Raw genomic sequence first — 22893 nt, 5'->3', positions numbered from 1 at the left:
TTTCCAGAGGATTTCCAGCGGGTTTGCAGCGATATTCCAGAGGATTTCCAGCGGGTTTCCAGAGGATTTCCAGCGGGTTTGCAGCGGGATCGCGCTGACCCCTGGCGGCAGAGCCGCAGAGCCTGCAGTGCCCGGCGGGGCCCGCAGGGGGCGCGGGATTGGGATGGGAGATGGGAATGGGGTGTGGGATATGGGGTGTGGGATATGGTATATTGGGTATGGGGTGTGGGATATGGGAAATGGAACCTCAAAGCTCATCCAGTGCCACTCCTGCCGTGAGCAGCGACACCTTCCCCTATCCCAGGGTGCTCCAAGCCCCGTCCAACCCAGCCCTGGACGCTTCCAGGGAAGGGGCAGCCAAGAATTCCTTCCCAAGATCCCACCCAGCCCTGCCCTCTGGCAATGGGAGCCATTCCCTGTGTCCTGTCCCTCCATCCCTTGTCCAAATCCCCTCAGTAGCTCCTCAGGAGCTTCTTCAGGCTCTGGAAGGGGTTTTAAATTTAGCACTCCCGGCTTTCCCAGCCTGGCTCCAGAGCAGAGGTGTTCCAACCTCTGGGCTGGAAAAATGTTTAAAAAACCCCATGGAGCGATGAGTATCTCTGAGAGCAGCGCAGGGGACGAGGAGGGATTTTGGGGAAACCCGCCCGGGGGTTTGGCTGTGCCGGGATCGCTCCGGAGGCGGCGGCGGCTCCAGAGAAGCCGCGGGGGCTGCGGGAGCCGCGTCCTGCGGCCACTGGATGGCAGCGGAGCTCCGCGACATTCCCGTGCTGAGAGTTTGTACTGAGCGTTCCTGTGCTGAGCATTTCTGTACTGAGCATTCCTGAACTGAGCATTCCCGTGCTGAGAGTTTGTACTGAGCATTCCTGTACTGAGCGTTTCTGTACTGAGCATTTCTGTACTGAGCATTCCCATCCTGAGCATTCCCGTCCAGCATTCCCGTGCTGAGCATTCCTGTACTGAGCATTCCTGTGCTGAGCATTTCTGTGCTGAGCATTTCTGTGCTGAGAGTTTGTACTGAGCATTCCTGTGCTGAGCATTCCTGAACTGAGCATTCCCGTGCTGAGAGTTTCTGTACTGAGCATTTCTGTACTGAGCATTTCTGTACTGAGCATTCCTGAACTGAGCATTCCCGTCCAGCATTCCCGTGCTGAGAGTTTGTACTGAGCGTTTCTGTACTGAGCATTCCCGAACTAAGCATTCCCGTGCTAAGCATTCCCGAACTGAGCATTTCTGTACTGAGCATTTCTCTACTGAGCATTCCTGGACTGAGCATTCCCGTCCTGCATTCCTGCACTGAGCATTTCTGTGCTGAGCATTCCCATCCAGCATTCCCGTGCTGAGCATTTCTGTACTGAGCATTTCTGTGCTGAGCATTTCTGTGCTGAGCATTCCCAAACCGGGCATTCCCATCCTGCATTCCTGTCCCGAGCATTCCCATCTGCAACATTCCCGCTCCCGGCTCTGCAGCCACCCATGCTCCATCCCAGCTCCATCCCTGCCCCATCCAAAATCCATCCCAACTCCATCCCAGCTCCATCCCAAATCCATCCCAAATCCATCCCAAATCCATCCCTGTTCCATCCCAAATCCATCCCAGTTCCATCCCAGCTCTATCCCTGCTCCGTCCCTGCTCCATCCCATCTCCATCCCAACTCCATCCCTGCCCCATCCAAAATCCATCCCTGCTCCATCCCTGCTCCATCCCATCTCCATCCCAGCTCCATCCCTGCTCCATCCCTGCTCTATCCCAGCCCCATCCCAAATCCATCCCAGCTCCTTCCCAGCTCTGGAGTGCTGAGGGACTGAGGGATGAGGAGGGAGAGGATCTGAGGTGACAAATGTGACTTTTATGGATCCGCCTTTACCCAAAAACCTGTGGCACTTGGGAAAACTGGGACTTTATGTGGAATGCTGCTGATCCATGAGTATGAGCCGGGCTTCTCGAGGCTATCAAGGTTTTCCTTGCCCTGTTCTTGGCTTCCAGGCTTTTCCCTGCCCTTGGGAAGGAGCCTGGCCTGGCCTGGCTGCAGAGGGATTCTCCTTTCCATGAGGAAAGGGCAGGATCAGTTTGGGAATGCTCTGAAGGAATAAAGGGATGGGACTGGGGTGGAATTTGGACATCTCCCCCTTCTGTCTCCGTTAAATCTGTGGAGAGATGGAATCCTGGGGTCCTGCTGGGAATGTGGGAATTATCTGGGGAGGTTTTTGGGAATTCTCAGCATTCCCAGACCTCTGCCCCTCACGGGCTGGCTCCACGTGCTCCCTTCTCCCAAAAATAATAAAATCCTGGGCATCTCCTGCTCTGCCTCTCCCTTTCCCTTCTCTTCCCTGGGGGATAAGAGGGGTCAGGAGCTGGCTCTGGCGCAGGGATGGGTGAATTCCTACGGGATAATCCCGGGTTTTGGGAGCTCTTCCCGAGCCTCCTGCGCTGGCACCGAAACTTTCCCTGCCCGGCTCCTCCCGAGCCGCAGCCAAGGGCGAATTCCAGCGGCGATACCAGCCCGCCTGGGTTTCCATGGTGAGGCCGTTTGGGTTTGTTCCCTTCTGGGGAGGTTTTCAGCCGGGAATGGCCCAGTTTGTGCAGCCCATGTGGGGGAAGAGCTGCTGGGGTCCAGCAGAGAGCTCCGAGCATCCCTGGGAGCCCCGGGGCAGCCCCAGCTCGTTGGCACTGCCCAGGAGCCCCCTGTGCCCTGGGATGCTGCAATTTCTGCTGGGATTTGCTTTTCCTCTCCCAGCTCCTCATCCTGCTCTCACAGCCCACACCAAACCCCCAAAATTTAATTTATTGAATTTTCCAAGGTGCTGCTTCGTTCCCCCCGTGTGAGAACCGAAGGGAAATGTTGATCTGGGGATTTTGCCCCCGAGTTGCAGCTCTGAGTAAATAAAGTTCGTGTGGCCTCGTCCCCTCCCAGCCTGGTGTGTGTCGCTGGAAGCACAAATCTGCTAAAAAAAAAACTTTATTTGGGTTTCCCCAGCATTGCTCACCTGCTTTTCTAACAAAAAGGAGTTTTTGGGGGGATATTTTTGCCCAGCCAGGAGCTCTCCTGGTCCCTGGGAGCTGCTCTGCGCCCTTGGCCTCTGGAATGCTCTTTTCATTGATATTTTCTGGGAACAAAAAATGCTGGCTTTGTATCCACTGCCCCTTTCTTTGCCCACGCAGAAGGGGAGGGAGGGAAAAAAAAAAAAAAAAAAAAAGAAAAAACCCGACTCAAATATTTTCTTGTAACAAAAGGCTGCGGGTGAATCTGGATCAGCCTCTCTGCTCCGTTTCAGGCCAAGTCTCCAGGGTTTTCAGCGCAGAAATTAAAACACTGGAGCTTTCTCTTTTCTCCCGCAGAACAAACAGGAGCGGTTCCCACTTCCTCCGGCTCGGAAACAAAACCAGCCCCACGTCTCCAGGAGAAACCCTGCCAGCAGACTTTCCTCCCGATTGTTTGGGGTTTTTGCAGCTCTGATTAGTATTCGGGAGCGGGGCTGGGATTCGGGAGCAGGCTCTGACCCCTCCCCTCCCCTTCACCTTCTCCCTCCCTCCTCTCCCTCTTTGTTTCCTGCCCTCCTTCCCGTCCTGCTGGTGCCTTTTTGGCCACCAAAATGCGTGGCAGGGGGTTGGAACTGGGTGATCCTGGAGGTGCCTTCCGAGCCAAACCATTCCATGGTCCTGCGAAACTCCTGCGTTTCCTTTTCATTTTTAATTTTTTTTAAATTTTTTTGGTTTATTTTTATTTTTTAATTTAATTTTTAAATTATTATTATTATTTTTTTTTATTTATTTTTTGTGGGATCTTTGCTGCCCTTGCAGGAGCTGCCCCAAGGCTCTCAGGGTTTTCCATGTTCCTTGCCTTCCAGGCTTTTCCCTGCCCTTGGCCCGGCCTGGCTGCAGATGGATTCTCTTTTCCATTTTGGGGATTTTAGGGGGTACAGGGGAGGCATTTCTTGTCCTCTGGGAGCTGTTCCTCAGCTCTTCTCTCCAGGTTTGAGTTTTGTGGGTGCTGCTTTTGCATTCTATGGGACAATGCCCCTTTTCCTTGGGAAATTCTCCTTTTTCCTTGGGAAAATGCCCCTTTTCCTTGGAAATTTTCCTTTTTCCTTGGGAAAACGCCCCTTTTCCTTGGAAACTTGCCCTTTTCCATGGGACAATGTCCCTTTTCCATGGGAAATCCTCTTTTTTCCTTGGGAAATTCCCCTTTTCCCTGGGAAATTCTCCTTTTCCTTGGAAATTTCCCCTTTTCCATGGGAAATTTCCCCTTTTCCATGGGAAGATTCCCCTTTTCCTTGGGAAATTCCCCTTTTTCATGAAAATTCCCCTTTTCCTTGGGAAATTGCACTTTTCCCTGGGAAATTCTCCTTTTCCTTGGAAATTTGGGATATGTGTGAAGTTCCCTGTTGGTTGAGCCAATCTCATGGGACATTCCTGGCTGGAATTTGTGCTATGTGTGAGGTTCCCTGCTGGCTGAGCACATCCCATGGGACATTCCCTGCCTGTTTACCGCTGCTTTTCCAGCTCCATTTGTGGAATTCCCCTGCAGTTCCCACCTCCCCCCTCCTGCCCCTTCCCACGAGGACAGGATAATTAAACACGGGGGTAATTAAACATGGGGGTAATTGCCCATTGTCCGGGCCAGGCACGGAGCGACCCCGCTGTTTGCCCAGGAGATAAGGGATAAGGGACAGGAGATAAGGGTGAGTTTGCTGCCAGCCCAAGGACAGGGCCAGCCCTGCCCGGGCAGGACAGTCCCCAGCCCTGGGTGACACCTGTGGTGACATCTGGCGGGGCTGGCACCGCTCTTCCATGGGCACGGAGCGTGAAAGGGGAAAATGGGGAGTGAGCTGTGGGATGTGCCTGGCTGGGCTTGAAACCCACTGACAAAATCCCTCTGTTAAAATCCCACTGATAAAATCCCACTGGCAAAATCCCACTCACAAAATCCCTGTTAAAATCCCACTGGCAAAATCCCACTGGCAAAATCCCACTGATAAAATCCCTGTTAAAACCCCACTGATAAAATCCCTGTTAAAACCCCACTGATAAAATCCCACTGACAAAACCCCATGGATAAAATCCCACTGATAAAATCCCACTGACAAAATCTCTCTGTTAAAATCCCTCTGTTAAAATCCCACTGACAGAACCCCATTGATAGAATCCCTCTGTTAAAACTCCACTGATAAAATCCCTGTTAAAACCCCACTGACAGAATCCCACTGACAAAACCCCTGTTAAAACCCCACTGATAAAAATCCTTCCCTTAAAACCCCACTGATAAAACCCCACTGATAAAACCCCACTGTGCTGTGTCCTCAGGGACTTTGGGAAAAGGAAAGCTCTGGTCTGGTTCCACCTGTTGGGTTTTTCCTGGATTTTCCTGTCCCCACAGCCACATCCTTCCTTTGGGAATGGTGCTGGGGCTCTCGTTTATGAAATGTCACCCCTGGGGCCACCCCAGATCCCTGTGGCCAGCACAGCCCAGCTCCTCTTGCTCCCAGCTGATGGATGCCAGAGATAAACCAGGGGATGAACCAGGGGAATGAACCAGGGGAATGAACCAGGGGATGAACCATTCCCAAGATCCCATAACCCCAAACCCATCCTGCTGGAGTTTTTCCAAGTCTATGCCAGGGAATGAACCATTCCCAAGGTCCCACAACCCCAGGGCCCATCCTGCTGGGTTTTTTCCTGGTCTATACTAGAGGATAAACCATTCCCAAGGTCCCATAACCCCAGATTCCATCCTGCTGGGTTTGTTCCTGGTCTATACTAGATTATAAACCATTCCCAAGATCCCATAACCCCAAACCCATCCTGCTGGGTTTGTTCCTGGTCTGTACCAGGGAATGAACCATTCCCAAGGTCCCATAACCCCAGATTCCATCCTGCTGGAGTTTTTCCTGGTCTATACTAGAGGATAAACCATTCCCAAGGTCCCATAACCCCAGATTCCATACTGCTGGGTTTGTTCCTGGTCTGTACCAGGGAATGAGCCATTCCCAAGGTCCCACAACCCCAGATTCCATCCTGCTGGAGTTTTTCCTGCTCTGTGCTAGGGAATGAAGCATTCCCAAGGTCCCACAACCCCAAACCCATCCTGCTGGGGTTTTTCCTGGTCTGTACTAGGGAATGAACCATTCCCAAGGTCCCATAACCCCACAGCCCATCCTGCTGGAGTTTTTCCTGGTCTATACTAGAGCATAAACCATTCCCAAGGTCCCATAATCCCAAACCCATCCTGCTGGGTTTGTTCCTGGTCTGTACCAGGGAATGAAGCATTCCCAAGGTCCCATAACCCCAGATTCCATCCTGCTGGAGTTTTTCCTGCTCTGTGCTAGGGAATGAGCCATTCCCAAGGTCCCACAACCCCAGATTCCATCCTGCTGGGTTTGTTCCTGGTCTGTACCAGGGAATGAGCCATTCCCAAGGTCCCACAACCCCCAGCCCATCCTGCTGGGGTTTTTCCTGCTCTATGCCAGGGAATGAGCCATTCCCAAGGTCCCACAACCCCCAGCCCATCCTGCTGGGTTTGTTCCTGGTCTGTACCAGGGAATGAACCATTCCCAAGGTCCCATAACCCCAGATTCCATACTGCTGGGTTTGTTCCCAGTCTGTACCAGGGCATGAACCATTCCCAAGGTCCCACAACCCCCAGCCCATGCTGCTGGGTTTGTTCCCGGGCTGTGCCGGGTGTGGGGTGAGATGAAAGGGCCGCGCCCCACCTGGGGCACACCTGGAGCACAGCTGTCACCTCCCGGCCCTTTATGGCCCTTTGTGGTGCCGCGGGCTGATAAGGGCTCACCTGGGCTCGGGGTGGGGTGTTTGATAAGGACTCACCTGAGGGAAGGTGCAGGGAGGGGCTGGTCCCTTCCCTGTCCCCTCTCTGTCCCCTGGCTCTGCCCTGACCTCGGGAACATCACCCTAAAGCAGGAGCAGCCCTAAGCAAAGATCCAAGTTGAAATCCTCGGAGTTCTGAGCTCCAGGAGGGGGAGTTTCCTTTGCCAGAGGGATTTTTGGGATGCTCTGGGTGATGGAGCCGTGTGTCCTTGTGGGGTTTAATCCTTATGGGATGGGGTGATGGAGCTGTGTGTCCTTGTGGGGTTTAATCCTTATGGAATCCTCTGGGTGATGGAGCTGTGTGTCCTTGTGGGATTTAATCCTGTGGAATCTTCTGGATGATGGAGCTGTGTGCCAGTGTGGGATTGAATCCTTATGGGATGCTTTGGAATGATGGAACCGTGTGTCATTGTGGGATTTAACCCTTTGGGATCCTCTGGAATGATGGAGCTGTGTGTCACTGTGGGATTTAATCCTTTGGGATGGGGTGATGGAGCCGTGTGTCAGTGTGGGATTTAATCCTTTGGGATCCTCTGGGTGATGGAGCTGTGTGTCCTTGTGGGATTTAATGTTTATGGGATCCTCTGGAATGATGGAGCTGTGTGTCCCTGTGGGATTTAATCCTTTGGGATCTTCTGGGTGATGGAGCTGTGTGTCCCAGTGGGATTTAATCCTTTGGGATGGGGTGATGGAGCTGTGTGTCCTTGTGGGATTTAATCCTTGTGGGATTTAATCCTGTGGGATTTAATCCTGTGGGATGCTCTGGAATGATGGAGCTGTGTGTCCCTGTGGGATTTAATCCTTTGGGATGCTCTGGAATGATGGAGCTGTGTGTTAGTGTGGGATTTAATCCTTTGGGATGGAGTGATGGAGCTCTGTGTGTCCCTGTGGGATTTAATCCTGATTTAAGGCTTTGGCCAAGCGTTGTCAGAGGGAAGCTGAGGAGGAAGAAAACTCCCAAATTGTGATTTCTGGACGCTCTGTAATTTCAGGGACAAACTGAAATCGCTGCAGGGGGATCTGTGCCAGAGCTCTGTGTGCTGCCCTGGCCTCACCTCCCCACAATCCAGGCAATAAAAATGAAACTGCTCCCCTTGGCTGAGGGCAGGAGTGTGGGCAGGAAAATCCCAGATGGGAGCTCCGTGCAATCCATCCCAGCCCTGCTCTGCTCCTCTGCATGGCCTGGGGAGAGGAGCCAGGGCTGGGACCTCTCCTGCCTCTAGGGCCGTGGTTCTGCTTAAAAATTGACATCTTGCTGTCCTGAGTGCTCTGCAACCTCATTTCTCTTTTTTATTGAGCAACTTTGCAGCTTTTCTGTTTGTAAATGGAGTTTGATAGCCCCAAAGCCAGGAAGGAAAGAAAAAGGAACAGAGCCCAAATTTTCACATCTCAGGGTTTCTCTGCCTTGGAATAATCTGATTTTCAAAGCTTGAGGAGTGATCCAATTAGCAGGAGCTGGTGCCATCCTGCAGTGCCTGGAGAATCCATGGATGTGGCTTAGCCTGGAGATCCCTCATTAGGACCAGCTTAACTCAGAGCTGCTTCTGCTGAGCTTGGCAGTGCAGGAGCTTCCCTTTCCTCACTGGGGAGGTTTGGGGATGCTCCAGAGCTGCTGCACCTCTGCTTGGGCTCCAGCAGAGTGGCTGCAGCCTCTCCCCATCCCAAAAAATCCCTGCTGGAGCTGGGACAGCACTGAAGGGCCCAGCTCTGCTCCAGCCCAGCCCTGCCCTTTCTCCCCAGATTTTAGGGGATGTTTTCCTGCAGCAGTTCATTGTGAGAGCTGAAACGAGGGATGTGGAGCTCCAGGTGGCTTTTTAAAATGCTGCTTATTGTAGCCAAATAATGCAGCAATTTATTGTTTAAAATGCTGTTTATTGTATCCAAATAATGCAGAAATTTATTGTTTAAAATGCTGTTTATTGTATCTAAATGATACAACAATTTATTTATTATTTAAAATGCTGATTACTGTATCCAGAGGATTCAGCAGTTTATGGAGTGACAGAGCCCAGCCCAGTGTCTGTGGGTTTGTCTGGAACCACCCCAGTTCTGGTTCCAATGCATTATTTAATTTTCATTACAGAGCATCTTCAAACATGACAATCAATACTTTTACCTATAACCAATAAACCACATTCACTATTCTCCAATCACTGAAAGTCAGAGTGTTACACTTTAAGCTGAAAGTTGCTTTTCAGTTTTCTCACAGTGGAAAATTTTGAAATCTTTCTTTCTACTTGCAACATTGGCATTTTTGTTCACCTGTGAAAATCTTTTTCCTTGGTGAAAGCATTTTCTGTTTGAGGTGGATTTATCCTTTACTCAGAATTCCAGCTCACACCCTCTGACTTAGCTAGGCTGGCTCAAAACTTGAGTTCATTTTAATTCCTTCTTCACCTCCTACACCCAAAAATCTCTTTGTTACGCTCACCCCCTGTCAGACCCTGCTCCACTCCCCCTCCTTTGCAGCCCTGGATGCTGGGGGGACTTTGGGAGATTCTCCCAGAGCTGCCCTGTGCCCCGTGAGCTGGCACTGCCAGCACAAATCCCGGCTTAGCAGAGCCTGCAGCCCAGCCCTGCTAATTAGGATTGTCCTAATCGGGGAGGGTTTAATTGGGAAGCACGCTGGGGGTCTGGAGCTGCTGAAGGGCTGAGCTGCTGCAAATTCCCCCCCCAAAAAATTATTAAAAATCACTTGAGAATCCTGCTGGCTCAGGGCTGGGATGGGAGGGGTCAGAGCATCCCAGAATATTCCAGGCTGGAAGGGACATCCCACCCTGCAGGGCATCCCCAAAATCCCAGCTTTTCCCAGGATTTCCCAGGGATCATCTCTGTGTTTTCTGATCTGCATTTACTTGCAATAACTTCACACATTATCCTGCAGGCAGGAGGGAGTTTCGAGCTGCTGGGTTCTGAGATTCAGTCTGAGATTCAAAATGTCCCAGAAAAACGGATTAAAGGGGTTTTTGGGTCTTCCTTTGGGAATTGTTCTTGGCCTATTTTAAGAAGTCTTTTAATTGGTTTCTAAGGACACTAATTGGATGTTCTTTAGTTATTAATTTTATTTCTAGAGTGTTTTCTGGGATCTGGACATTGTGTCTCTGATCCCGGATCCAATCCCTGCTCTGATCCCAGCTCTGATCCCATCTCTGATCCCAGCCCTGATCCCAGCCCTGATCCCAGCTCTGATCCTAGCTCTGATCTGATCCCAGCTCTGATCCCAGCTCTGATCCCAGCCCTGATCCCAGTCCTGATCCCAGCTCTGATCCCAGCTCTGATCTGATCCCAGCTCTGATCCCAGCTCTGACCCCATCTCTGATCCCAGCCCTGCTCTGATCCCAACCCTGATCCCAGCTCTGATCTGATCCCAGCTCTGATCTGATCCTAGCTCTGCTCCCATCTCTGATCCCAAACCTGCTCCCAGCTCTGCTCCCAGCCCTGATCCCAGCCCTGATCCCAGCCCTGATCCCAGCTCCGATCCCAGCCCTGATCCCAGCCCTGATCTGATCCCAGCCCTGATCCCAGCTCTGATCTGATCCCAGCTCTGATCTGATCCCAGCTCTGATCTGATCCCAGCTCTGATCCCAGCTCTGATCTGATCCCAGCTCTGATCCCAGCTCTGCTCTGATCCCAGCCCTGATCCCAGCTCTGATCCCAGCCCTGATCTGATCCCAGCTCTGATCCCAGCTCTGATCTGATCCCAGCTCTGATCCCAGCTCTGATCTGATCAATGCTCTGTTCCCAGCTCTGATCCCAGCCCTGCTCCCAGCTCTGATCCCAGCCCTGCTCCCAGCCCTGCTCCCAGCTCTGATCTGATCCCAGCTCTGGTCCCAGCTCTGCTCCCAGCTCTGATCTGCTCCCAGCTCTGATCTGATCCCAGCCCTGATCTGATCCCAGCTCTGATCCCATCTCTGATCCCTGCTCTGATCCCAGCTCTGATCCCAGCTCTGATCTCAGCTCTGATCTGATCCCAGCCCTGATCCCATCTCTGATCCCAGCCCTGATCCCATCTCTGATCCCAGCCCTGATCCCAGCTCTGATCTGATCCCAGCTCTGATCCCAGCTCTGATCCCAGCTCTGATCTGATCCCAGCTCTGATCTGATCCCAGCCCTGATCCCAGCCCTGATCCCAGCCCTGATCCCAGCTCTGATCCCTGCTCTGATCCCAGCTCTGATCTGTTCCCTGCTCTGATCTGATCCCAGCTCTGATCCCAGCTCTGATCCCAGCTCTGATCCCAGCCCTGATCTGATCCCAGCCCTGATCCCAGCTCTGATCCCAGCTCTGATCCCAGCTCTGATCCCAGCCCTGATCTGATCCCAGCCCTGATCCCAGCCCTGATCCCAGCTCTGATCCCAGCTCTGATCTGTTCCCTGCTCTGATCTGATCCCAGCTCTGATCCCTGTGTGTCCAGCCCACACTGATGGTGCTGCCGAGCTTTGATCTGCTCCCAGTCATTAAATTCCTATCATCCAGACTGACAGCTTAATATTCCTTAATATTCCTCAGCCAGGCCGTGCTAAATTAGTTGTGTCTGTCTTGCCAAAGCTGCAGAAATCTTTCTGACAGCTCCAGGCACTCAATATGGTTTTTTTTCCCTTTTCTCCCCCCTTTTTTTTCCCTTTTTCTCAGTGTACAGTAGGAGTTGTGTTTGCTGTGCTCAGGGAATCCTTTCCTGAGCTCCCCATAGGCTGCTGCAGTCACTCTGTGCCTGTGGGGTGGAACAGCTGGGGTGTGGGATTGGGATCTGCATGGAACCAGGCTGGAGCTTCCACCAGAAATCACATCCTCGTGTTTTTGGAATGATTTCCTAAGTCTTGGTTTGGGTTGGATGTTCCTGTTTTGTAGCTGCAGGCCTTGGGCTTTTGGGGTTTTTTGGAGCAGCTGATCCCTCTCATTGGATCCCCTGTTGGATCTCAGCTGCTTTGGGGTGAGATGTGGCGCTCTGGGGCCAGAGGAGCAGGAACAGATTCCAGTGAGGATCCATTGGCAGCAAACCCATCCCAAATCTCTGCCAGGGCTGGGACAGCTCCTCCTTCCCTGGCCCCACCAAGGGGCAGCAGCTCTGGCTGGGGGGGTGCCGTGGGAGCGGGGTCAGGGTGGGACAAGGGGATGGGACAAGGGGATGGGACAAGGGGATGGGACAAGGGACATCCCAGAGAGGTCAGAGATGGGACAAGGGGATGGGACAAGGGGGATGGACAAGGGGATGGGACAAGGGGATGAACAAGGGGATGGGACAAGGGGATGGGACAAGGGGGTGGGACAAGGGGGTGGGACAAGGGGATGGGACAAGGGGATGGACAAGGGGATGGGACAAGGGGGTGGGACAAGGGGGTGGGACAAGGGGATGGGACAAGGGGATGGGACAAGGGGATGGGAAAAGGGACATCCCAGAGAGGTCAGAGATGGGACAAGGGACATGGGACAAGGGGGATCCTGGAGGAGCAGGGTCAGGGATGGGACAAGGGAGACGGGACAAGAGGATGGTACAAGGGACATGGGACAAGGGGGATGGAACAAGGGACATCCCAGAGAGGTCAGGGATGGGACAAGGGACATCCCAGTGAGGTCAGGGATGGGACAAGGGACATCCCAGAGGGGTTAGGGATGGGACAAGGAACATCCCAGAGAGGTCAGGGATGGGACAAGGGACATGCCAGAGGTCAGGGATGGGACAAGGAACATCCCAGAGAGGTCAAGGATGGGACAAGGGGAATGGGACAAGGGACATCCCAGAGGGGTCAGGGATGGGACAAGGGAGATCCCAGAGGGGTCAGGGATGGGACAAGGGACATCCCAGATTCTCCAGGCGTGGCTCAGAGCGGGGAAGTGACACCAGCTCCACCTTGACCCTTCTCAGCCAGCTCAGGGAAAGTTCTGTGCTTGCCAAGAGCTCCAGAAGGCCGGGCCAGCCCAGCTGTGCCACGGCCCCATGGAGAGGCAGGAATTCCAAATCCGCGGTTAATCCCCGGGGGGATTAGCGGAGCATGCGGCGTCTTGTCAGCGGCGGGAGCAGCGCCGGGGCTGTAATTCCTGCAGACAAGGGGGACGTTCCTGCTGGAGCCCAGCCCTGCCACGCGCTGCCCCAGTGACCCGCTGCAAGCTGGGCTGGGCTGCTGCAAATTCCAGCAAAAAAATAAATAAAAAATTGATTTAAAATATCAGCAGCAAAGCGTTCATGGCAGGAGTGGGAATCCTGCTGGGCTCCACTCGTGGCTGGGTCAGAGCATCCCAGAATATTCCAGGCTGGAAGGGACTCACAAGGTGCATCCAGATCCCAAATTGTGGAAAAAACCCCTCAGGTTCACTTTTCTGCTGGGTTTTAAAAGGTTTGGTAAAAGACAATAGGAGATAAATATTAAAGTAAAAGGTTATAGTGGCATATATATAAATATATAAAAATATATAAATGCATAAGTATATTTATATATAAATATATAAATATATAAATATATAAATATATAAATATATAAATGTATAAATGTATAAATATATAAATATATAAGTATATAAATATATAAATGTATAAATAGATAAATATATAAATGCATAAATATATAGAGATATAAATACGTGAATATATAAATACATAAATACATAAATGCAGAAATATATATAGAAATATAGAAATATAGAAATACACTCTGCCAAGAGCACCCCTGCTGTTTTGGAGACACCCCTTAAATCCATCAGCTCATCTCATATTTATAGACCTGTCACACATTTTCAAACTTTCCTACAAACTGTTTTTTCATATTCTAGGAACTCTTTTATATGGCAGCTCCTTGGGAGCATGTGTGTTTTTTGGTTGTGGTTTTAATTTTTTTTTTTTTACTTATCAGTCTAAATTTGGGCTGTGGTTTTTAATTTTCACAACTGGTAGCTGGTGTGGCAGTGTCTTCACTGGGTGTTATTTAACCATGTTACCCCTAAAAAAACTATATTTTAAAAATAATTTCAGCACCACACATGGAGCATCCACCTGAATATCTGCAAAAAGCCAATGCCATAATTTGTATTTATCATTTGTATTCATAATTTGTATTTATAATTTGTATTTATAGCACTCAGGATCCCAGCTTTTCCTGAGCTTGGACCAGAGCTTGAGGCTCCCAGGAAGGGGAATCGACACCAAACCCGCCCATCCCAGCAGCTCTTTATGACAATGCCTAATTTTGGCACAGAAAATCCCAGATTTTGGCACAGAAAATCCCTGATTGTGGCACAGAAAATCCCTGATTGTGGCACAGAAAATCCCTGATTGTGGCACAGAAAATCCCTGATTCTGGCACAGAAAATCCCAGATTGTGGCACAGAAAATCCCAGATTTTGGCACAGAAAATCCCTGATTGTGGCCCCTGACTGTGGCACAGCAAATCCCTGATTTTGGCACAGAATTCCCCATGCAGGAGCTCGGGATGCTGCTCTGGCTGCTGGAATTTTCTCTCTCCCGGGGCAGGGGTGGCTGCAGCCCCCTGGGATCCCCTGGGATCCTTCCTGACCCTTTGGCAGCCCCGAGCCGGGCTCTGAGCACACGGAGTTCATTAGTGCCTGTTAATTGTGCTGGGAGCTTGGGAATTGGACAACTCAGAGCTGCTGTTTCCAAGGGTGCAGCTGCTGCTCCAGCACTGGCAAAGGGGAATGCCAGGATTTTACCCAGGGAAAAAGCAGCACTCTGTGGGTTTGGTTCCTTTTCCCGGATTTATTTGGGATTTTACCATTTTTTGCTCCATCCTCATGTCCCCAACCAAACCCTGGGCTTGGCTCTGGGAGCAGGGATGCAAATCCTGTGGATGTGGAGCCCCAACCCCTCCCTCCACAGCGAGGATGTTTCCTTCCCATCCCTCCATTTCCAGCTGGGACAGGCAGAGCTTTCCTCTCATCACACAATTTTGGGATGGTTTGGCTTGGGAAGGACCTGAAATCCCATCCAGGGTGTGGATCCATCCCCAGGGACACTCCCACTGCCCCAGCCTGGACTGGGACAGCTCCAGGGGTGCAGGGGCAGCCCCAGCTCCTCTGGGAATTCCATCCCAGCCCCTCACCACTCCCCACAAGGAACAATTCTTCCCAAATTCCCACCCATCCCTGTGTCCTGTCATTCCCTGGGGTTGTCCCAGGGCTCTGGCACAGCCCTGGCTCTGCTGTCCCTGGTTTTTAGCAGCTCCTCTCAGGTCCTGGAAGGGTCTCTGAGTTCTCCCAGCTCCAGGTGAACATTCCCAGCTCTCCCAGAGCTGCTCCATCCATCCCTTGGAGCAGCTCCGTGGGCTTTATTTGAGTTTAATTCGAATTATTTACTGCTCCTGTCAGGTGCTCCCTGGGGTGACAGGGCTGGGAGAGGCTGGAATGGCCTGGGGACACTGAGGGGACATTGAGGGGACATTGAGGGGACACTGAGGGACACTGAGGGGACACTGAGGGACACTGGGGAACACTGGGGGGACACTGAGGGGACACTGAGGGGCACTGGGGGACACTGAGGGGACAGTGAGGGGACACTGAGGGACACTGAGGGGACATTGAGGGGACACTGAGGGTACACTGAGGGGACACTTGGGGGACACTGAGGGGACATTGAGGGGACACTGAGGGTACACTGAGGGGACACTTGGGGGACACTGAGGGGACATTGAGGGGACACTGGGGGGACACTGAGGGACATTGAGGGGACACTGAGGGACATTGAGGGGACACTGAGGGGACATTGAGGGGCACTGAGGGACACTGAGGGGACATTGAGGGGACATTGAGGGGACATTGAGGGACACTGAGGGGACACTGAGGAGACATTGAGGGGACACTGGAGGACACTGAGGGGACATTGAGGGACACTGGAGGACACTGAGGGGACACTGAGGGGCACTGAGGGACACTGAGGGGACACTGAGGGGACACTGAGGGACATTGAGGGACACTGAGGGGACACTGAGGGGACACTGAGGGGACACTGAGGGACACTGAGGGACACTGAGGGGACATTGAGGGGACACTGAGGGACACTGAGGGACACTGGGGGACACTGAGGGGACACTGAGGGGACACTGGGGGACACTGAGGGGACACTGAGGGACACTGAAGGACACTGAGGGGACACTGGGGGGACACTGAGGGACACTGGGAGGACACTGAGGGGACACTGAGGGGACTCTGAGGGGACACTGGGGGGACACTGAGGGACACTGGGAGGACACTGAGGGGACACTGAGGGACACTGAAGGACACTGAGGGGACACTGGGGGGACACTGAGGGACACTGAAGGACACTGAGGGGACACTGGGGGGACACTGAGGGACACTGGGAGGACACTGAGGGGACAGTGAGGGACACTGAGGGGACACTGAGGGACAATGAGAGACACTGAGGGGACACTGAGGGGACACTGAGGGACACTGAGGGACACTGAGGGGACACTGAGGGGACACTGAGGGACACTGAGGGACACTGAGGGACACTGAGGGGACACTGAAGGACACTGAGGGGACATTGAGGGGACACTGAGGGACACTGAGGGACACTGAGGGACACTGAGGGGACATTGAGGGGACATTGAGGGACACTGAGGGACACTGAGGGGACATTGAGGGACACTGAGGGACACTGAGGGGACACTGAGGGGACACCGAGGGACACTGAGGGACACTGAGGGGACACTGGGGGACACTGAGGGGACTCTGAGGGGACACTGGGGGACACTGAGGGGACATTGAGGGACACTGGGGGGACACTGAGGGGACACTGAGGGGACATTGAGGGACACTGAGGGACACTGGGAGGACACTGAGGGGACATTGAGGGGACACTGAGGGACACTGGGAGGACACTGAGGGGACACTGGGGGGACACTCTGGGGACACTGAGGGGACACTGGGAGGACACTGAGGGGGCACTGAGGACACTGAGGGGACACTAAGGGGACACTGAGGGGACACTGAGGGACACTGGGGGGACACTGAGGGGACACTGAGGGGACATTGAGGGACACTGAGGGGACATTGAGGGGACACTGGGGGACACTGAGGGACACTGGGGGACACTGAGGGACACTGAGGGGACACTGAGGGGACACTGAGGGACACTGAGGGGATACTGAGGGGACACTGGGGGACACTGAGGGGACACTGGGAGGACACTGAGGGACACTGAGGGGACACTGAGGGACACTGAGGGGACATTGAGGGACATTGAGGGACACTGAGGGACACTGAGGGGACACTGAGGGACACTGAGGGGACACTGAGGGGACACTGGGGGGACACTGAGGGGACACTGGGGGACACTGAGGGGACACTGAGGGACACTGAGGGGACACTGAGGGGACATTGAGGGACATTGAGGGACACTGAGGGACACTGAGGGGACACTAAGGGACACTGAGGGGACACTGAGGGACATTGAGGGGACACTGAGGGGACACTGAGGGGACACTAAGGGACACTGAGGGGACACTGAGGGGCACTGAGAGACACTGGGGGGACACTGAGGGGACATTGAGGGGACACTGTGGGACACTGAGGGACACTGAGGGGACACTGAGGGGACACTGAGGGACACTGAGGGGACACTGGGGGACACTGGGGGGACATTGAGGGACACTGAGGGGACACTGAGGGACACTGAGGGACACTGGGGGGACACTGAGGGACACTGAGGGGACATTGAGGGACACTGAGGGGACACTGAGGGGACACTTGGGGGACACTGAGGGGACACTGAGGGACACTGAGGGGACACTGAGGGGACACTGAGGGACACTGAGGGACACTGGGAGGACACTGAGGGACACTGAGGGGACAGTGAGGGGACACTGAGGGGACACTGTGGGGACACTGGGGGACACTGAGGGGACATTGAGGGACACTGGGGGGACACTGAGGGGACACTGAGGGGACATTGAGGGACACTGAGGGACACTGGGAGGACACTGAGGGGACATTGAGGGGACACTGAGGGACACTGAGGGGACATTGAGGGGACACTGAGGGACACTGGGAGGACACTGCGGGGACACTGGGGGGACACTCTGGGGACACTGAGGGGACACTGGGAGGACACTGAGGGGGCACTGAGGACACTGAGGGGACATTGAGGGACACTGAGGGACACTGGGAGGACACTGAGGGGACACTGAGGGGACACTGAGGGACACTGGGGGGACACTGAGGGGACACTGAGGGGACATTGAGGGACACTGAGGGGACATTGAGGGGACACTGGGGGACACTGAGGGACACTGGGGGACACTGAGGGACACTGAGGGGACACTGAGGGGACACTGAGGGACACTGAGGGGATACTGAGGGGACACTGGGGGACACTGAGGGGACAATGAGGGGACATTGAGGGACACTGAGGGGACACTGGGAGGACACTGAGGGACACTGAGGGGACACTGAGGGACACTGAGGGGACATTGAGGGACATTGAGGGACACTGAGGGACACTGAGGGGACACTGAGGGACACTGAGGGGACACTGAGGGGACACTGGGGGGACACTGAGGGGACACTGGGGGACACTGAGGGGACACTTGGGGGACACTGAGGGGACACTGAGGGACACTGAGGGGACACTGAGGGACATTGAGGGACATTGAGGGACACTGAGGGACACTGAGGGGACACTAAGGGACACTGAGGGGACACTGAGGGACATTGAGGGGACACTGAGGGGACACTGAGGGGACACTAAGGGACACTGAGGGGACACTGAGGGGCACTGAGAGACACTGGGGGGACACTGAGGGGACATTGAGGGGACACTGAGGGACACTGAGGGGACACTGGGGGACACTGGGGGGACATTGAGGGACACTGAGGGGACACTGAGGGACACTGAGGGACACTGGGGGGACACTGAGGGACACTGAGGGGACATTGAGGGACACTGAGGGGACACTGAGGGGACACTTGGGGGACACTGAGGGGACACTGAGGGACACTGAGGGGACACTGAGGGGACACTGAGGGGACACTGAGGGGGGGGACAGTGAGGGGACAGTGAGGGGGGGGACAGTGAGGGGACAGTGAGGGGACACTGAGGGGACACTGAGGGACACTGAGGGGCATTGAGGGACACTGAGGGGACACAGGGGGGACACTGAGGGACACTGAGGGGACATTGAGGGACACTGAGGGACATTGAGGGGACACTGAGGGACACTGAGGGACAATGAGAGACACTGGGGGGACACTGAGAGGACACTGAGGGGCACTGGGGGACACTGAGGGACACTGGGGGACACTGAGGGGACACTGAGGGACACTGAGGGACACTAAGGGGACATTGAGGGACACTGAGGGACATTGAGGGGACACTGAGGGGACAATTTTGCTGCTGGGTTTCCCCACCCGATCCCAACGGGACCGGGGGGAGTTTCTGTGCCTGCAGAGGTCCAAGCTGTGCCCCTGTGTTTGCTTTCCCGGCTGCCTCAGTGCATGAAAAGCTGTCAGCACCTCCGCTGGGGATTTATTCGGGCATTAAAAAGGGCCCGGGGCGGGCGGATGCAGACACTCGGCAGCTCCCTGGAAAATGTGCCTGCAGCACAAACCCAGCCCCTCCCACAGCTCACCCTTTCATAAGTGCATTTAATTAAAGTCATATAACTTGCTGGCTTTTTTTTTTTTATTATTATTATTAAAAAGGAGGGAGAGGAGGGGAGGGATAATAAAAAATAAAATAAATAAAATAAATAAAAAAAAGGAAAGTGTGGCCTGCTGAGCTGCAAGCAAAGTTGGGACACAAAGAGGGGGTTTAGAGGGAGGGTTTAATGGAAAAATCATCAACAACATGTTGTGTTGCTCCTTATTGCCCAGCCTTGCAGAGAATTTGAAGGGTTTCTGAATTTCCCCCCCGTCCCCATCCTGCAGAAATTTTGCAGAATTGTGAATTTTTCCAGGCCCAGTTGCCAGCCGCTGTTGCTCTTGGATGGCGCCGCTGTTACGGCTCTGCTTGTTTAACCTTTTCCTTCTTTTCCTTGGATCTGGGGGATCCTGGAGCCCCCAGGTTTGTTGTGAGCCCTGCAGTGCAGAGGAGGAGCTTTGGAGCGGTGGGTGAGGATTTGGGATCCTTTATCCCTGGGGGTGATGCTCTGAGCCATCCCTGCTGCTGTGGGGGCAGCACCAAACCCCCTGGAAAGCAAAGAGCAGGAATTGGGAATGCTGGGTGGGCAGGATTTGTTCTGCCTCACCTGGGTCACTGTGGGGACAGGGAAGTGTCCCTGCACTCCTGAGATTTTTTCTGAATTTTTCAGGTAGCAAACTCAATCTCCCTGCCAGGAACCCAACATTCCCCTGCAGGAAATGTTAAAATCCACATGAGTTCCCTGAGGTGGGGAGGGAAAGGACCAGGGTGTGATGATCCATCCCTGCTCTGTCCCTGCAGCAGGACAGGGGACAGTGACACCTGGGGGGGATTTCTGCCTTGTGACAGAGTTTTCCCACATTTCCAGCACTGCCCAGGAATTCCAGAGTGGCTGAAGGGTGGCAGATCCTGCTGGGATCAGGGCACAGCAGGGACAGGAGGTGGCTTTGCCTTGGTGACACCCCTGGACCCGGGGATGGCTGTTCCAGCACGGACCCATCCCTGTTTTCCTGCTGCCAGCTCCTGGGGAATTCCCAGGCAGGAACGGGGCTGTCCCTGGCAGCAAACAGGACCTGGGGCTGTCACCTGCCAGGTGTGAGCAGGCAGGGAGAGGCACCCAGCAGGGCACCCTGCGCTCCCAGTGCCCATTTCCTGCAATTCCTGGGGGGATCCAGGCTCTTCCCAGCAGCTGCAGCATCCTCCAGACCCCCCGTGCTCCAGCCCCGAGGATTTGGGCCAGGAGGGGCTCCTGGGTGTTGCAGAGCAGATGTTCCTGCACCACAAACTGTCCCCTCCAGAGCAGATGTTCCTGCTCCACAAACTGTCCCCTCCAGAGCAGATGTTCCAGCACCACAAACTGTCCCCTCCAAAGCAGATGTTCCTGCACCACAAACTGTCCCCTCCGTCCTCCCAAACTTCCTGCTCCCGAGACTCCAAATGGGAAAAGCAGCTTGGGGTTGTTGTTATCCAGAATCCAAAATTTCCCTGGCTCCCAGCACAGTTTGGGAGGGAGTGTTGTTCTTTGGTTGATCCCACAGGGATGTGGGATAACCAAAATTCCTGCCTGGATCAGAAATAAAGGGAAGAACTGGCCGGACAGAAAGTGCAGCAGGAGCAGGGAGTTGCTGTAGCAGCTAAATAATTAATTGATTGGTTAATTATTATTATTGCTGCCATGCAGGGGATGAGGTGAAGCTTTGGGAGAGCTCAGCCTTTGGGAATTGGGGAAGAACAAATCCAAAATTCCAGCAGCATTTCCCTGGGGTGAGAGTGAGGGGTGAGTGATGCCTCCACAGCCCTGCTGGGTTTAGGGGAATCCTCTGGGTTTGGTCATTTCCCCAGTTTTATCCTTGTGCAGCTGAAAATCTGGGAATTCAGCGGCAGGGGAGGAAGGAATAAAAGTCTGGGGTGAATATTTGGGAAGGAGACAAGCCGTGGGTCTGCTGATGATTTCTGCAGCGCTAATTAACGGGGGCAATAAAAACCTGAAGGGTTTTGCCATCCCTGGGCTGTTCCCAGGTTCTCCATCCTGGCAGATGGGACCCCCAGGCTGTGCTGCTCTCAGGACATCCCAGCACATCAGTGTCACCTTGTCACCACTGCAGGGGACACAATTCCTTCATCTGTGCAGCTCAATCCCAGAGAGGAAGGAAAAACCCACAGGAGGTTTTGGGTCCATGAGCAGGGAACTCAGGGCACCCCTGCTGGGGTGACAGAGCTGTTTGGGCTGGGACTGAAGGGACAGTGTCCCCTTTGTGCCTGGGCTGGCCTGGAGCAGGGAATGGCCCCATCCAGGGAGAATCCCCTCGCCCAGCTCGTGCCTTGGATGGAGCTCAGCCCCTGTGGCTGCCCCTGCCCTGCTGTGGGGCACACTGGGCTCTGTGTGCCCTGGGTGGGGTTTGGTGGCCGCAGGGAACTGGAGCCTCCCTGTTCTGGGCTCCTTTGAAGGGTTTGTGGCTGCCCACAGGGAGCTGGCCATCCTCTGGCTGCTTCTTTGGGACCACCAGGGACGGGGCTGTGGCCACCTTGTGATAGCAAAAGAGATCTCAAAGGCAAATATTGAGAAATGTTTGGGTGGAGGGAGCTGGGCTGGGATTTTGGAGCGCTGGGAGCCCCCGGCTGCAGGCAGGGAGAAATGCTTGATGTTCTCCTGGGGGTGGCACATGAAAGGTGGGCTCAGGTCATTAATTCATTAATTTGGGGGCTGGAGCTCCTGGCTGGCTCTGGGAGACCACCAGAGCTCTGTGGGGTGTTTGGACAGAGCAGCTCGGATTCATCCTCCTCCTCCTCCCTGAATTCCACCCTGCAGAGTGCAGGGAAAAAATAAATCCACTTCAAACGGCCCCGTTTGGTGGTGCCTGCAGCACTATTTATACTTTTATTGCTCCCCTGGGTTTTATGGAAGAGCCTTTTTCATGGAAACATCGGTGTGGGGTGGGATTAACACAGCCAGCATCCTCAGAGAGATTTTAGAGCTGGGGGGTGGGCAGATCCAGGGGATCCCAGATCCAGGGGGATTCCAAATCCAGGGGATCCCTGATCCAGGTGATCCCAAATCCAGGTGATCCCAGATCCAGGGAATCCCAAATCGAGGGAATTCCAAACCCAGGGAATTCCAAATCCAGGGGGATCCCAAATCCAGGTGATCCTAAATCCAGTGGATCCCAAATCCAGGGAATCCCAAATCCTGGGGATCCCAAAAATGGGAAATCCCAAATCCAGGTGATCCCAAATCCAGGGGATTCCAGATCCAGGGAATCCCTGATCCAGGTGATTGCAAATCCAGGGAATCCCAAATCCAGGAGATCCCAAATCCAGGGGATTCCAGATCCAGGGAACCCCAAATCCAAGGGGATCCCTGATCCAGATTATCCCAAATCCAGGTGATCCCAAATCCAGGTGATCCCTGATCCAGGTGATCCCTGATCCAGGTGATCCCTGATCCAGGTGATCCCAGCTCCATTCAGAGCTAATTCAGTTCTGTGCTGG

At 53.8% G+C, this 22893-nt stretch overlaps 1 protein-coding gene across 1 annotated transcript in view; it reads left to right on the top strand.

Moving 5' to 3' along the window:
• LOC117005446 overlaps positions 1-22893 on the top strand; it is a 36536-nt gene that overhangs the window by 3828 nt on the left and 9815 nt on the right. The gene's annotated exons all lie outside the window — the stretch shown is intronic.

This window comes from Catharus ustulatus, chromosome 20, assembly GCF_009819885.2.
Source record: "Catharus ustulatus isolate bCatUst1 chromosome 20, bCatUst1.pri.v2, whole genome shotgun sequence".
Taxonomy (NCBI): Eukaryota; Metazoa; Chordata; class Aves; order Passeriformes; family Turdidae; genus Catharus; species Catharus ustulatus.
The sequence above is the reverse complement of the archived record's forward strand: the minus strand, read 5'-3'. Positions and strand labels throughout refer to the sequence as shown.